The following is an 18,101-nucleotide window of genomic DNA, read 5'->3' on the forward strand; positions in this document are numbered from 1 at the left end:
ATGAATTTACTGCTCCTTACTCACCACAACAAAATGGCATAGCAGAACGAAAAAACAGAACTCTTAAAGAAATGATGAATGCCATGTTATTAAGCTTCGACGTATCTGATAATATGTGGGGGGAAGCCGTGTTGTCTGCGTGTTTTGTTCTTAACAGGATTCCCCACAAAAGGCTAGACAAAACTCCCTACGAACTTTGGAAAGGACATGCACCAAATCTTTCCTACCTGAAGGTCTGGGGATGCTTGGCTAAGGTACCATTTCCTGCATTGAAGAAATCTACGGTACGATCTAAAACCTTTGACTGCATTTTTATCGGGTATGCTCAAAATAGTGCTGCATATAGGGTTATATGTTTAAATGACAAAACTATAAACGAATCTAGAGATGCAGAATTCTTTGAGCATGTTTTTCCGTTAAAACAATCATTGTATGCTCCTGCCTATCTAAAAGAATGCATGATCCTGAAAACCCCTCAATCGTTAGTGAAACACCTGTTTCTGAAACTGTTGATACTTCAAACCTAAGATGTGAATTAGAACTTAGGAGAAGTAAAAGACAAAGAACTAAGAAAAGTTTCGGTCCAGATTTCCTAAGCACCTTCATAGTGGAAAGGCGTGATGAAATTGACTGTAACTTCACAAACTTGTACTTAATAGATGAGGATCCTAAAACTTACCACGAAGCGCTAAACTCAGTAGATTCAAGTATGTGGAAAGAGGCCATTAAAAGTGAATTGGACTCACTGGTCATGAATCACACATGGGACCTAGTGGACCTTCCTATGGGAAACAAGCCAATTAGATGTAAGTGGATCTTCAAAAGAAAAAGAAAACCAAATGGATCAATAGAAAGATACAAGGCTAGATTAGTGGTAGTAGGATATACCCAGAAACAAGGCATTGACTATTTTGACACATATTCTCCTGTAACTAAGATAACCACAATTAAGGCCTTGATTGCTTTGGCCGCAATACATAACCTTCTTATTCACCAAATGGACGTAAAAACAGCCTTTTAAATGGTGACCTAGAAGAAGAAATTTATATGACACAACCAGAAGGCTTTAAAATCTCTGGGCAAGAAAACAAAGTGTGTAAACTGATAAAGTCCCTATACGGTCTCAAGCAAGCTCCCAAGCAGTGGTATGAAAAATTTAACAATACGTTGATAACCAATGGATTTAAAATAAATTCCTCTGACACGTGTGTTTATTCAAAGATGGTTGGAGCTGATTGCATATTAATGTCTATATGTTGACGACATGTTAATCTTTGGAACAAACATGGAGTTAATAACTGATACTAAGTTTTTCCTCTCGTCATACTTTGAAATGAAAGACCTGGGAGAAGCAGACGTAATCCTAGGTGTTAAAATCAGGAAAAACAAAACTAGTTTGTCTCTATGTCAATCTCATTACGTAGAGAAAATACTAAAGAAGTTTGATTCCTTTGATGTTTCTCCTGTGAGAACTCTCTTTGACGCTAGTAAACATCTTAAGAAGAATAAAGGAGATAGTGTGTCTCAACCTGAATATGCAAAGATCATAGGTAGTGTGATGTATTTAATGAATTACACTAGACCAGATATTGCATATGCTGTCAGTAGATTAAGTAGATATACACACAATCCTAATAGATACCACTGGGATGTCTTACACCATCTGTTGAGATATCTTAAAGGGACGATAGATTACTGTCTACACTTCAACAAATTTCATGTCGTACTAGAAGGATATTGTGATGCAAACTGGGTCACAGATAATGATGAGGTTAACTCTACTAGTGGGTATGTATTTTTACTCGGAGGTGGAGCAATATCTTGGAAGTCTACAAAACAGACTTGTATAGCCAGATCCACGATGGAATCCGAGTTTATAGTACTAGAGTTGGCAGGACAAGAGGCTGAGTGGATCAAAAATCTACTAGGAGATGTACCATTGTGGGGGACATCTGTACCTGTGTCCATACAGTGTGATTCGCAAGCTGCGATATGTACTGCCAAGAACAGTGTTTATAATGGTAAGAATAGACACATACGTCTTAGGCATGCAGTAGTAAAACAATTACTAAAGGAAGGAACCATCTTCTTGGAATTTGTTCGATCTGAGAAGAACTTGGCTAATCCTTTAACCAAAGGACTAACAAGGAAAATGGTATTAGATTCCTCTATGAACATGGGCCTGAAGCCCTTCGGAGATCCATAGCACTTGATAAATTGGTGGTCTATTGCGATAGACTTGATGGTCCATAGTCCCTTATTGGGTGGTCTGTTGCGATAGATTTGATGGTCCATAGCCCATCGTGTGGACAGTCCTTAAATGGACTAGATGGATGATCCAAAACCTGTTGAGTCCATAATCGGTATGGACAATGAAGTCTCCATAGCTCTTTTTGAGTGGTTTGACTTGACGAACTTGATGGAGCATATAACGTGACAGTGAAGGTAGGGCCGCCTTCTATGAAAGAGTTTAAAGGTCTCTTTCTAAAGCTCCCACGGCGACCTGAGGTTCGATCTATGTGCATGCCCAAAAAGGCACAATTTTATATTGCAAAAACAAAGGCTTTTCCTAGAGATAGAGCGTGTCGTAAGGGTCTCAACCAAGTGTTACAAGGAGTTCAAGATATAATTTACTCCCTCTAAACAAGGTTGTTGCCTTACTTCACTACGCATCAATTCAAATCTCCGGATATTGGTGCCTAAGCTTAATATCTCCTCTATGCTCAGAACAAATCTCGTTCTTCTTCGCTTACCCGAAAACTTTGCTATAGCAGTCATTTGTGGGGGATTATTGGAAATGACTTATTGGGCTTGGCCCAAATAGCAAAGCTATTAACCTTTGTCCCACATGGATAAAACTTGAAGTGGGATGAGGAAATATAAACTTCTATCATTAAAGGGGACTACAAACTAAGTAAGTGGTGATAGTATAACCCTGTCCCACACGCGCGTCGCCACATCTTTGTATTTTTCCTACCAAAATTTTGTATTTTTCTCTTTTATGATACTTTTTCATCCTCCAACCTCAATTTTTTTTATCTCAAATGTCATTGAAACTCATTTTTCTAAAAAGAATGATTTTTATTTTATTGAAAAAATGAGATAATTTTTTTGCCTAATTCTCGTTCTAATGCATTTTCAAATATTAGTGTGTCAAATAGTAATTCGAAAAAATCAAATGACAATCAGTATCATTGATTGTTATAGTCAAACAAAATATCGTTGACAATTTTACAATCATTAATCACATAGTAGTTTGTATCATTGATAACTAAAATTAGATCGTAATCAAACAACAGTCAAATAGCAAATGATAAATTATTAAAACAATCAATCTCAAATTGCAATCAAATAATCATAGCAAATTAGTTAAGATAACAATTAATATTAAATAATAATCAGACAATAATTAGACAACAATCAAGTAACAATTAGTATCATTACAATTAATACTCATATTGTAATAGGATAACAATCACATTGCAATCAATATAAAATGAAAATCTTATAGCAATCACATTGAAATTAAGTTTTAATTCATTTTAATGATTTGGAGTAGTGGTACACAATGAATTTTATTTGATTGATTTGTGATTTATATAGATTGTTACTAACAATACGTATGTGGTGATTTCTATATGGTTGCCAACATTAGTTTTATATACATATATTAATGGGGTTAATTAATTCTATTTTTTCACTACTAAAAAATTAGGATTTAACAATACAAAATATATGTCATAAACAACTTTTGCAACACATATTTTATGTCTTTAAGTATCCTGTAAAGATAAAGACATTTAATGACATCCATAAAATCATTATCAATGACCACTTTTTCCAGACAATTACCACTGTTGCTATTAATTGTACATTGACAAAAAAAATTGTCGTTGTTGAGGTTGAAATTGGTTAATTATTATAACATTTATGTTAATAACTGACACTTTTTTGTGTCATCAATTGACTTTTAGCAACATTTTATCACTATCTACATATCCACTCTCATAACACTTTCATTGTTTAATTACATAATTCTACATATTGATACTGTAAAAAAGATCCAATTACGAATAATCATGAGATACATTTTTCTAGTCATTTCACGTACAATTTATAGAACCAAATACCAATATGTTTGTAAATTTAACTATATATTGATAATAAAAAGTTAAATTACATTGTCAAAACAATATTTGATAACAGCTTTACAAGAATCCATTACATAGATTACAACGAAATACATGACACATATCCTTAACCCAAAAAAAGTGAGAAAACTAACCTATCTACTACGACATGTTTCTATGCTCCACAAATGCTAAGTCCGTGCCATTTCTTGCAATGTAATTTTTACCAATACAAATTGTTATAACATTATCCAAATTAACAAGCACACGCAATGAATATAACAAGTACACAAAAAACTTATAAACACATACTACTTAATGGAAGTCGTAAACACCTTAACCAAAGTATAGGATGATAACATATAAAACTTATCAACTCAACCAAGTAAATTTATGAAAACTAAGAAAGAAGACTAATATCAATCAAATTTATACGAACAAATACTGATGCCAACTTTGATAGTACACTATAAGGTTATCCAATAGTTGGTCTAACACAACTATGGTAGACAAGTTATATAGTCCAATAATACATAGCTAATATTTTAGCACCTCAAATGACTTAAAAGGTAGTTCGGGTGGGTTGGGCAAGGGAGGTTTGCATAACAGCTCAATTCACAGTACAAGATCTGTCAACTTCTTAACTATATTCCAACATGATTTGTGAAGCACACAATTGTCTAAACAATCTATCCACACAACTAATTCATAACTACTATAACTATAGGATAGTCAAAACACTTCAACAATTATTCTAATTCAACTCAGTCAAACCAAAGTTTCAGAAAGTATTGTTTATAAATAATACATTTCACCAAAATAAAAGATGGCTTATGATTCAGCATTATCAGTCTAAGATGAATGTCACCACGAACTAGGAAAAAAAGGATTATAAGACAAACTTACTCGGACAAAAATCACATACATGCCAGGCAGAAGTATATACTTTGAATACAACTCAAGTCATTGAAGCAAATTGCAGCTAAAGTCCGCAAACAAGTTTCTAGGACAAACAACATAGAAATCTTTTAAGTCTCACGTTAAACATAACATTAATCAATGAATTTAAAACTTAAGCTTACCAAAATAAACCAATGTCAAAAAGTATATTGAAAAGATTTTCACACACTAGCAAAAGTGCTCAAGTATACCAAACTAACTAATCATCGCCAACAAACATATATAGAATACTTGCTTCTTGAAACTAAACACAAAAGGCCAAGTTTAATAAGTTAGTCTTTAAAGAAAGTGTAATAAAATAAAGAATAAGTACATAACACAACGCAAACGTAGTCTCCCATATTAACATTAAACTAATAAAAATAAAAAATAAACTGAACAAAAAAACATAATAAACTCCACAAGGTATCAGGATATTTGAAATATACAACATACATTTTTTTACTTAAATATTCCCATAAATCCCTCAATAAATAAACTATATAAAAGAAGACAATCATATGTAACAACTTTTACATTATGGTATATAAAAAAAGAAATTACCTGAGCTACAAGATGCAGTCTTCACACAATTTCATAGCTCATTTCAGTAAACTTACAATGAAATAAGTGTTTTGCTAGTGATTCATTTAACCAGTGTTTTAAAAGGTGCGCCTAGGCGCAAGGCGCACACCTTGCGCTTATTTGTGGAGAGGCGAGATGCAGATGAAGAGGCGCGGCTGAGGCGCGCGCCTTCCTCCAGGCGCAGTAGGCGCAAAAGCCCCAAAGGCGCGGGCTTTATTATTTGGGCTAGGCTGTAATTAAAAAAAAAAACTATTATACCTATTACGTGTTTTACATATGGCTATAAGTCCAACGAAGAATATACCGATGGCTATAAGTCCAGCCAACGAAGAAGATACCGATGGCTATAAGTCCAACGAAAGAGTGAATGAAGATGAGGATCAATTTAGTGATGATGAGTTTGATCTTTAGAAATGAACTTTTATTTTGATTGTTGTTGAATTCTGACTAGTTTTCTATTGTGTTTTGTTTTTTGGGTAGAAAACTAATATTATAATATTTTATATATTAGAGTTAATTCTCATTTCCACATTGGTTATTTACTTATATTTTATACGTTGTTGTTCCTTTCAATTTTGTATGTATATATATATATATCCTTTCAATTTTGTATGTATATATATATATATCCTTTCAATTTTGTATGTATATATATATATATATATTATATAGTACGCCTCATGAAAAAAAGCCTGCGCCTTTTTGTGCACCTTGCGCCTAGGTCCCAGAGGACCATTGCGCCTTAGCCTTGAGCCTTTAAACACTGCATTTAACATAAATTCAGCAAAAAGCAACCTCCCTTGCCGTATATTCTTAAAAGGGAAAAAGAAATGAATGTTTGCAAATCTTTCGGTTGAAATTTTGTTACACAGTGCTTCCAAAATCACAATCTTCTGATCAAATAAGCTCGTAAAACTAAAATCCTATAGCCAAATAAGCTTTCTAAACTAGACGCATACTGAAACCTTCAAAAAGACTTTCAGCAAAACAAAAACCTTCTAAAATAACACATGGGACTGGGAGTTTGACACCAATGGATACTTCACAAAAATTTGGACAATCATCTCACCGCTAATAGTGTCTCAGTCGCCAAAGACTTATTCAAGAAGATTTGGAAATGCCTGTCCCAAAAGAATGCAAAATACACATTTTCAATCATTTCTAAAGTAGAATTAACACGAAAAGTGTGACACATACCTTATTCGCCACCATTAAACTGGTTCCATCACAACAAAAAAGTTCTTTAAAAATTTCTATAGTAGAATGTGAGTATTTTAATTAGTCCATAACATATAGTATCGGAATTTTAAATTTAATAGATTCTCCTATAAAACGATATCTTATCATTTTGCCCCTTCCAGCAGCTCCAAAGAAAATTAGTATGCATGCACACATGCGTCATGTTACTCCAAAATGTAATTTATATCAAAATGGACTTCCAAAAGTAAACAAAAATACCAAAAGTACCACATTCTGCGCAAAGAACACTTGATGCAAGAGAACATACCTTGAGGTTCTTCTATCCCTAGCCAAAAAAGAGAGAAGTCTTAAGATTGTTTCAAAACAAGCAACATTTTGAACGACGTAACAAATATCTACAATAACAAGAACAAAACTCCAAGTTCCAAAACTACAATCAACCCCCCAATATGGAAAATCCCAAAAATTAGAAATATCAACTCCATATGAAGTAGTCCTAACAAGCCTCAACAAGTATAAAGTAGCCCACCTTGAACTCATTACTTTTAGCACCTATATAGATTAAAATAACATACCAAAAACCACAACACATATAGATTAAAATAACTTAAAAGTTACTACGTAGTTAAGCATGACAACCTACAGAATCCTAAAAACTTAAGGAAAAAGAAAATAGCAACATGTGATTCACTATCCTAACACGAATCCAGTTACAATCATGCCTCCATGTCGACGCCTAAACACATTAGCAGAACTAAGAAACTAGTTTAAAGTACTACATTAAGCAATGTAGTGCTTTAAACTACATCTCGTGTTAAGAGACAACTACATCTCGGTTAAAAGCGCTACATGCAGGATCAAGTAAAGAAACTAAACTAGCAAAACAATGCCAAAGAAGCTTACCTTCATATTCAACCAAGTTCAATCCCAAGCTGGAAGCTCCCTGTCACAAAAACAAAAACAAAACAAAAATTAACGTGATAGTCAAATGTCTCACGGTTCGCATTTCCATGGGGTTACAATCTCAAGACATATGTTATTTTCTAGTTTTCTAGGATTAAATGCACTTGGTCCACAAACAAAAATTATCACTTCCAAACAATATTTTGGCTATAAACAACGGTTGAATAACAAAATAAAGAAAAAGAATCTAAAAAAGAGTTATTTGTTACTACTAACCTCACCAGACAAGATTCAAAGAAATGCTGAAGAAACCCAACCTGGATGTTGGAAGGGGAGCCAATTAGAGTGTTGGAAAGGGCACCAAGATTAGAAGAAGAACCAGGAACAACGCGACACTACAAGAAATTCAGCTTTTAGAGGCGCACAAAAAACGTTACTGAACAACAGGAGCTACTCCTTTAGCAACGTTCAGTTGTAACACGTTCAACTTTGATTGGAGCATGGTCACGGACAACGGCAAACCATGAACTACAAAGGTGACGTACTTGATGTATTTGGCGAGCGACAAACTGCTAATGCTACTCGACGAGGGTGAGGCCCCCCTTCCCTTCCATTCGTGTGTGAGAGAAACAATCCCACCAGGACGATGTTGCAGAGACTAACGGCGGAAGTCGAAGAAAGGATGGTTTTGTCTCTGGTTAAGAGAAAGAATGAGAAGGAGAGGCTATGGCGAGGAAGGGAGGGGATTTGGGGTTTTGGCGTGAGAGAGGCAGGGGTTACAAAATAGAGAAATTTACGTAAAAATAAATAACCTACGATACCATAAGAAAGTTGGAAAATTGGCAAAAATATAGGTTAAAAAAAGAGGTTTAAATGAATTTTGGGACAAATTTTCAAAAAAAAGATTTTTAGGACAATTTGGGTGTGAATGGACAAAAATGCCCTTCATTAAATTTCTATCCCTCTCTATTGAATTTTTCGCCTACCCACGTTCGCTTTCCTTCTCTTTCGCGTAGAACACCTGAAGTAAAAAAAAACATCTCTTTTCGTTGGCTTTTGAAATTTCCCGCTCTGCTCTTCGAAAATACTCCGACTGTTCGTCTGTCGTCGGTCCTCCAGTGCATTTCGTCGCTTCTCCTTTTCGAACTTAAGAATCAACTTTGAGTGTTTTCTCTTATTTCAGTGAGTTTTATCTGTAACCCATTTTCAATATATTTGCTGTAAATGTTTGGTTTTGGAATCGACTTATTTGCTGGAATTTGTTCCTTTTTCTTCAAGTTTCAATCATGACATCGACATCGACCGACGGACCCTTGTACAAGATTAAGCCTTCCCATCATTTTTATTCCCTAGTAAGTTGTTTGTCTCATTTAGAAAAGACAACACATAATATTAAAGCCAAACTCAAACCCGATCAATTAGCCTTATTTAGAAAAACAAAGTTTGGGCACTTTTTGGACCTAAATATTGTCTTTAATGGGCCACTCATCCACTACTTACTGTTAAGGGAGGTGGAAGATGAAAGAAAGGATTCTATAAGTTTCTTACTAGGGGGCGTTGTTTGTACTTTCGGTAGGAGAGAGTTTAACATCATAACTGGACTATGGGGTCCTAAAGAGGACTATATTCAGTTGGTTGGGAATAGTCGACTGTTGGAGAAGTTTTTCAAAGACAAGGAGTGTATTTATGTTAGCGACTTAGAGGATATATTTTTGGAATACGAGGGTGATGACAATGATATTGTGAAATTAGCTTTAGTCTATTTTATATAGATATCTTTGTTGAGAAAAGATAGGCGAACCAAAGTCGACATTGGTTTTTTCAAGATTGCTGATGATTGGAATACATTTAATAATTATGATTGGGGTCGGATTGTTTTTGTACGCACGCTAAGTACCTTGAAAAGAGCCTTGGACAAGCAATATGCCAAGGGAAAGAAGAAATCAACACAGACAAAAAAATATACTATCAATGGATTTCCGCATGCATTACAGGTATGTGACTTCTTACTTCAAAACTTATGCATACATTTAAAATTAAACGATCGTTTAGTTATTTTAAATGATCGTTTAGTTATTTTAAACGATCGTTTAGTTATTTTAAACGATCGTTTAGTTATTTTAAACGATCGTTTAGTTATTTTAAACGATCGTTTAGTTATTTAAACGATCGTTTAGTTGTTGTTTTTTAACGATCGTTTAGTTATTTTAAACGATCGTTTAATTGTTTTTTAACGATCGTTTAGTTATGTTAAACGATCGTTTAGTTATTTTCAAACGATTGTGAAACCACTTGTTTATATATCTATATATATCTTGTGGCACTTCCTAAACTTGTTTGTCAAATGTCGAATAGGTTTGGGCATATGAGTCTATACCAACCATCATTGGATGTGGTGTAGATAAAGTAAATGATCATGCCATACCACGATGCTGAGGTGGGTGTGCCAACAATCACCAAAGTCCCAAACTATAAGCCAGGTGTTTGACTCGCCAATGGTAAGTAGCAAGCAATAGTAACTTACTTAAGGATCGCATGATTTTGTGCTTATTCCTTTGTCCTAAATACATTTGCCTTTTTCTATTTGCAGTTTATAATTAAGGCGGTCATTGAGATGACACCTGAAGAGGAGCAGTTGAAAATTGCTTCAGGTGAACTTTTTGAAAACTTCCGCTCATCTACCATTATTCAGTCGAAGAATGGTGGTTCAAAAAGAGTAAGAGAAGTTGTTAATGATGAAGATGACTTCAAAAAGAGTAAGAAACAAAAGTCTAAGACTAAGATGAAAAAGGCTATTCGGAAACTCCGAGTAGCGGTTGTTGAAGGACAGCTTAATAGTATAAAATCAGATATTGACGAATTGAAGGGAATGATGTCAACCATATTGAAGCACATTGGACTTCAAAGAAAGGTTAGGAATGAAACTGTTAAGTGTATTGATGTTAGTTGTTTCATATTTGGTAATTACTCATACGTTAAGTTGCATGTTCTCACTAATTCATTTTGAGGTTCCATAGGATGACGAAGGGGACCGCAAGGTGTCTGAAGGCTTAGTAGATCATACATTAGAAAGTAAAGAAGTGGATAATGCTAAGACCGAAGATGTTGACACAGGCGGTACCCCTAATTGGTTGAGGATGCCAAAGGAGGATGAACACGTTGAACTTAAAAAGAAGGTTTGGTTCCTTCTTGCTAATATTGATGTTTAATTTCTATCATTATCCAAACTAATGCATTATGAGCTTCCATAGGGCGACGAAGATGTGTTGGAGAAGAAAGTTGATATTGGTTTAGAGGAGCCAATAGATGTCGTTGACGATGACGACGTCACAGAGATAGAACCATTTCTCACTCAACGACCACACGTTCGGTCCGCCTGTAAGAAGCGTGCAAGTGTTTACCTATCAACCCCATTCACAACTCTACCTAAACGGTCTGTGACATCAACCACCAGCACCTCTCAGTCTGAACCAATTGTTTATGATCCTATGCACAAAATACTTGACGTCCATTTAGATAGACTTCGAGCTTGGATTACAGACAAGCGTACAGACGATGAGGTGCGGGAAACCTTTCATGGGAAAAAATTGAAGGTTTTTTTCAGACTTGTTTATGTGTCGCCGGTGGTTGGCGGATGAGGTAAGGGATTATCTTATCATTTATGCCATTATAATTTTTTCATTGTTATGGTTCTATACATTTACTGCTTACTTTTGTTTCTATTAGCATTTGGATGCACTTTTTCTTTTCATTCGCTTGAAGATTAAGGCAGCCGGGATACCTTCTTCTCAGAACTTCACAACTGCAGACACAATCTTTATGGTTTGGAATCGTCACGTTACTTTATGTATGTATTTGCGTTTGATATTTGTCTTTCGGTTTGATATTTGCGTTTGTATGTTTTTCTTTGCAGTGCATTTTAGTTGCGAAGTGGCCCCTATACAAAGAATGTATTAAAGAGAATCGCCCGTTTGACTGGGACGAAGAGTATAGGTTGGTTGACTGTGTTGTCGGGTCAAAAGAGGACTTCCAAGATCCTTGGGCAAGTGTTGATTACGTTTACTCTCCATTCAATGTCCATGGCAACCATTGGGTTCTATTATGCTTGGATTTGGTAAGTTGTCAAGTGAAGATATGGGATTCACTTCCGTCACTTACAACTGCCGAAGAGATGACAAACATATTACTGCCCATTCGAGAGTTGCTGCCAAAGTTGTTAGATAGTACTGGCTTCTTTGATAGGAGAGGTAGATCATCGACATACAAGGAACCTTGGCCAGTTGTCATTGTTGACTCAATTTCACTTCAACGAAATAATAGTGATTGTGGCGTATTCACAATTAAGTATTTTGAGTACATAGCTGCTGGTGTTGGTTTAGATACATTATGTCAAGAAAACATGTCCTACTTTAGAAAACAATTAGCATTTCAATTATGGACCAACACTCCTATGTATTGAAATATTTACATAAATCACAAGTATCAATTAACTTTTCCATTATTCTCTATGTTGCATTTCAATTAGTATCAATTGGCATTTCAATTAGTAGTATTGATTATTCTCTATGTTGCAAAACTACTTGTAGCTAAACGATCGCTTAATATTTTTTATGATTTTAAGAAGATCGTTAAGACTTTACTAAACGATCGTGTAAAGATATGTGCACGATCTTTTACATTAGTGTCATACATATAAACGATCGCTTAATACTCTTCACTTGAACGTTTAGGAAATCGCTTAAACATCGTTTATTAAGAAGATCGTTTAGACTTTACTAAACGATCGCTTAATATTTTGACGTTTATTAAGAAGATCGTTTAGACTTTACTAAACGATCGCTTAAACATATGTGCATGATGAGTATTTCTCTACACGAATATTTTGTGATATGCATCTAAACGAATACAAATATTTACTCTCTTTCTCAATTTTGGCCACATTTAATTGAAAATATCACAAAGTATTTATTTTATAACAAAGTTTAAAATTATAATATGTTATTCTCTCTATAAAAATTACATAAAAAATTAATATAAACGAATACAAATATTAACTCAAAAGTACAAGAACGAAATATATATTTTTTTATTTAGCAAAAGTATTTATTGGCCCAAAGTTCCAGCACATATTGTTGTCTAAACAGTTTAATGTTTGGCACAGTTAGACAACCAATGTCACTACCAGTTACAATGCATTCAACAAATTAACTACTTCATCATTTTTTTGAATCTCAACCTGTTTTTTTGTTGTTTCCTGCAATGTAATCGTATTAAACAAGTAACAAACTATTAATTCAAACGACTACAAGTTTGTTGTGTATACATACCAGTTGAGATTCTTCATTTACAATTTGTACAGTTTGATCCAATGGAGCCAATTCACAAAGTGCAAGAGGTTGGCTCACAAGTGGAAAAGTAGTAATCATTTGTGGCAGGTCTGTTTCTTTCTGAATTCTATCACTTAGACTATCCGATATATCTCTTATAGTCATTAGCAAGTCTGCATCCCTGCCGTCTATGCTTATATCACTACCACATTTCTGTTGACGTTCCCTAAACAAAATGAGAAAAAAAATGAGAATAAGAAAAAAAATACAATTATTAGGTATTTATAAACTAGTAAACAATGAATGAAATGTTAACCTTTGGGTTTCCTCTTGATGTTCAGTATGTTGTTCTTCAGTAGGTTGTTGTTCAGTATGTTGTTCTTGAACAACATACTCATTGTCATTCTGATGAGTATGATCATTCCCTTGATTTTCAGTTTGATTCTAATCAACAAATAAAAACGAACATAAAATTAAAAAAATAATGTATTGTTAAACGATCGTGTATATAAAAGTAAACGATCGCGTAACTTTGATAAACGATCGTCTATCAAAGTTAAACAATCGCGTAACTTTGATAAACGATCGTCTATCAAAGTTATACGATCGTGTAACTAATGTATTATGAAAACAAAATTTACCTGGACCAATCTCTCCAGCATCTGCTTCATTTCATACAGCTCCAATGACTGCTTTGTGATTGTGTCATCCATCCTACAGACTATAGAAGTCAGTGTGGATAAATCCTTACGAACTTCTTTTATTTCCTTCTTCAGTTTCTTGTAGGATTTTGAATGACTTTTTTCTTCTTTGTCATTGGACTTCTTTGATCTGAAATGTTTCTTCTTGGTGATTGGATGCATTTCAGACTCGTCAGCCACTGTTTGACTTTGTTGTTTTTGGGGTGACAGTTGTTCTCTTTGTGGAGATGAGTCTGATTGCTCCAATGATTTGTTGTTCATTGCTCCAATGGATTCATCGTCCTCCATTTGCATGTTATCATCCCCTCGAATTCGACTCTCCATGAAAGCCTTCTCTTGGGTTGACATCTTCAGTTTAGGTTGAACAACAGTTGAGAGTACTTCATAAGCCCACACCTACAACATTTAAACAAATATGTTAAACTTTGATGTTCAATTGCCATTTACTTAAAGTGTATGAACAAATAAAAATCACCTGAAAAGCAAGCACGTAGCCTTTGATGTTGTAGTATGACACTGCTTTGGAACTTGTTGTCTTCTTCAGCTCGTATGCTTCTTTTTTTCCTTGGAGACTTGTCTTTAAACTGTTGAGCAGACGAGTGTAGAAGAAAGTTGACCAATCGAAGCTTTTAAATGCTTCTTTATCATCAACTCTTCCCAAAATATCCATGTCAAACTGTGTTTTCTTATCCTTCCCGACCATCACAGTTTCTATAAAGACAGCCAAGGCGACCTTCACAGCATCGTCATCATTTGTAAACTCAAAATTCTTGAAAATTTCCTCAATTTCCAAGCATGTTATTAGTTTCTTATTTTCTGATCAGAATAGAAGACTTTGTAGGTGCTTGCTATCGCAATCTTTCTCCAATGGATTGTTTGTTGGCCACAATCCAGTTATGATGTTGAATTCCTTTTGGGTAAAACGGACGTTCTTCCCCAAAACTGAGAAACAGATTCCATTTGCGTTACCGTCTTCAGGTATCTGCCTCAGCAAGAAATGATGGATCAACTGGCCGTTGAAGACCATGTTCACATTCAGCAATGAACCAAAAATTGTTTTGTCGAACATTTGCAGCTGTTCCTTGGTCAGTTTATCCTTAATAAGACTGCCGATCTTGTGCACTTGGCATGACACAGTGGCAGGGAAATACTTGTCGCTAGATACAGCCATCCTGAAAATATAGTTAATCGGAAAGTAATAAATTTAACAATCTGGAGAACTATATTGAAGACAGAAGTTGAATCTGAAACCCTAAACGCTTCACAATAATAATTTAAGAACACAATGATAATTTTTCAAGACAGAAGTCGAAACGTTTGAAATATAAAGAAAGAAAAAGTGTAACGTTATAGTAGGAAAAGTTCGGGAAAATACCTTTTGACGTTGACGAAAAATGTGGACTGAGACAAAAATGGTCTGAGAGAACAATGAACTGAGAGAAAACGAAGGTGAGTGATCAGTGCAGTAGTGTATTGCGAAGTGACGAAAAACGAACGAAGAAGGCAGAACGTATATATCGGTTGTTTTTACCAAAGGGGCAATATTGTAAATTCGCGTACTTTTTTTTGAAATGTTGAATCGCGGTTGTAAACAATTCGCGGGTGTGTTTCGTTGTTTTAAAAGATCGTTTAGTTTTTCTAAAAGATCGCTTAGTTTTTTTATAACCGATCATTTAGTTAATTTCAAACGATCGATTGGTTGTTTTAAACGATCGTTTAGTTTTGTTTGACCGATCGTTTAGTTTTGTTTAACTGATCGTTTAGTTGTTTTTACACGATGTATTGGTTGTTTTTAATCGATCGTTTAGTTTTGTCCAACCGATCGTTTAGTTGTTATCAAACGATCGTTTACTTTAATTTTGTTTAACCGATCGTTTAGTTGTTTTCAAACGATCGTTTGGTTGTTTTTAACTGATCGTTTAGTTATTATTAAACGATCATTTAGATATTTTTAAACGATCCTAAAACCAGTTTCTTGTGTTCCTAAATGAATAAGCCAATTGTTATTTTCGTCTTCTTCATCCATCTGAAAGCAGAGAAAGTAAGAATGTTGGGACAAATCATTAAGAAAACACATCATTAACAAACATTCATTAATTAGTGTAATAATTAGTACATTGGTAGAGAAATTTCTAATCTTGTATGCTCGACTTTTCGGTATATGAAATTGGATTGGTACACGTTAATCTATTGTGACCTATTTGTTTACACCGACCACACTTATGCAATTTCGGAGCTTCACCAACACTTGGAATCCTCCTTTTCTTCGGTCGACCAACTCTTTTGACTACTTTCGAAGGTAAAACAGTCATATGTACGTAGTCTTCGCTTGTCTTCCAATTTGACTGATTCCCAACTGGGTAGACGGCCTCCGCATATGCAGCCAACAAACATTCATTAGTGTAATAATTAGCACATAAACTATAAATATTTATATTACGATCCCGTGTTGCAGCAATGGCATGTGAGCATGGTAGTTGCTCAGCTTGAAACTCCTTGCAAGTGCATTCTTTAGTCTGAAGATTTACGACCTCCTCCTTATCTAAATCTTTGACATGAAATTGGTAACAGTTAATTGGGTTGACCTTCATTGTCAAAGCTCCTTCTTGTTTCTTTTGAATAACTAACTCTGCCCATTTGGTCAATGTAGACGTCACTTTAATGCCTTTTTCTCGACGCTCCCAAAACCAACGTTGTAGCAAAGCTCGAACATTTTCAAGGAATGAAGCAATAGGCAAATCTCTAGGTTCTTTCAGTATAGAATTCATGGACTCTGCTATATTTATTGTCATCATGTTATATCGTCTTCCTGGGCAGTGAACACGAGACCACCGTGCTATTCCAACATCATTTAAATATTTCCCTGAACCATTAGGAAATGCAAGAAGATGTCTCCACGCTTCTACAAACGTTGATTTACGATATGTTCTCGATGCATTATAAAACAAAGTAGCAACCGTGTCATTCTTATATTTATCATGCAAATTTTGACTCAAATGTTGGACACAAAGGCCGTGGAATGCAGAGGGGAAAACTGATGAAATACCTTTGGAGAAGCATGTTTTTCGATCTGTCACAAAGCCTAGATTAGGCACCTCCCCTATTGCACCTTTCAATTTTTCTAAGAACCACTGTATTGAGTCATATGTTTCTCTATCAACTACTCCAAAGGCTAGAGGATAGATCTGATTGTTACCATCTAAGCAAACGGCCACTATCAACTGACCCCGATATTTGTTCTTAAGAAATGTTCCGTCCATGACTATGACCGGTCTAATGCAATTTAAGAATCCTCTAACACATGCACCAACAGCCATAAAAAGATATTTAAAGAAACGATCATCTTCGAGTTCCATGTGAAATATTGTACCTGGATTTGTAAATTTGAGTGCTTCACCATATCTACTCAAAAGATTATATGACTCTTCAGGAGACCCTCGCACTCGTTCATACGCATTTTCTCTGGCACGCCATGCTTTCTCATAACTCATATTTATGTCATAGTCTTGCCTCATGTCTTCTATGATATCACGTGGTTTGTATATGCGACCGGGTCCCTTGAATTTGAACTTTATTAATTCTCCAACAACCCAAGATTTTGCTTGCCTATGGTCACGATTCAAAAACTCAAGAGAACATGAATGAACTTTCACATACTTTTTAATCTTGAATATATTTGAATCCTTCAGTCTAACCGCTCGCAATCTCCAACCACACTTCTTGTCGATGCATCTAACGAAAAGAACCTCTTTTGTAGACTTTTTTACTATAAACTGAAAAAAAAAATTCATTGCCAACACACTTAATCTCATTGACAAATCTCTCTTGCAAAAAAAGATTTGTCCTACATCCAACTCTTCACTTGTAGAGCTTTCTTCGGACCACCCACTTCCTTTTGTCTTCAACTTCCGACTAGACGACCTATAGTCAACTTTACCTTTTCCTTTGCAATCTTTTGTAGGAGCACCTCTTTGTTCAGGGATGTCAAACAATTCATTGTACATCTCAACTGACTCCCATGTAAAAGTATCATCTTTTGAATGATATGACTCATATGATTCCCATATAGCCGAATTGGTCCCTATCATGTTATCACACAAGCCAACCTGAACTTCACCAATATCAACTTCATTCTCATCTAATGTATCCATTCCAATTGGAGGATGAGGGTTTAAATTTTGAACTTGGTTGCTCCCAGATACTGAATTGTAATCTTTGTTTAACACTTTCATGCTTCGGTTGCTTGTAGGCTCAAATGATAGGTATAGGGGGACCTCCAATGAATTTTCACTAACAATATAAAACTTCAAATCATG

General features: G+C 35.0%; 1 long non-coding RNA gene across 1 annotated transcript; it reads right to left on the minus strand.

The window, feature by feature from the left end:
* Positions 1-6,433: 6,433 nt before the first annotated feature.
* On the minus strand, positions 6,434-8,560 carry LOC103503200 (uncharacterized). Its single transcript, XR_007822342.1, has 3 exons — positions 8,034-8,560; positions 7,758-7,797; positions 6,434-7,179 (listed from the first exon to the last, which is right to left on the minus strand). It is a non-coding gene; the product is annotated as an uncharacterized LOC103503200 (long non-coding RNA).
* Between the last annotated feature and the right edge of the window lie 9,541 nt (positions 8,561-18,101).

The sequence above is a fragment of the Cucumis melo genome, chromosome 7 (assembly GCF_025177605.1).
Source record: "Cucumis melo cultivar AY chromosome 7, USDA_Cmelo_AY_1.0, whole genome shotgun sequence".
Classification (NCBI taxonomy): Eukaryota; Viridiplantae; Streptophyta; class Magnoliopsida; order Cucurbitales; family Cucurbitaceae; genus Cucumis; species Cucumis melo.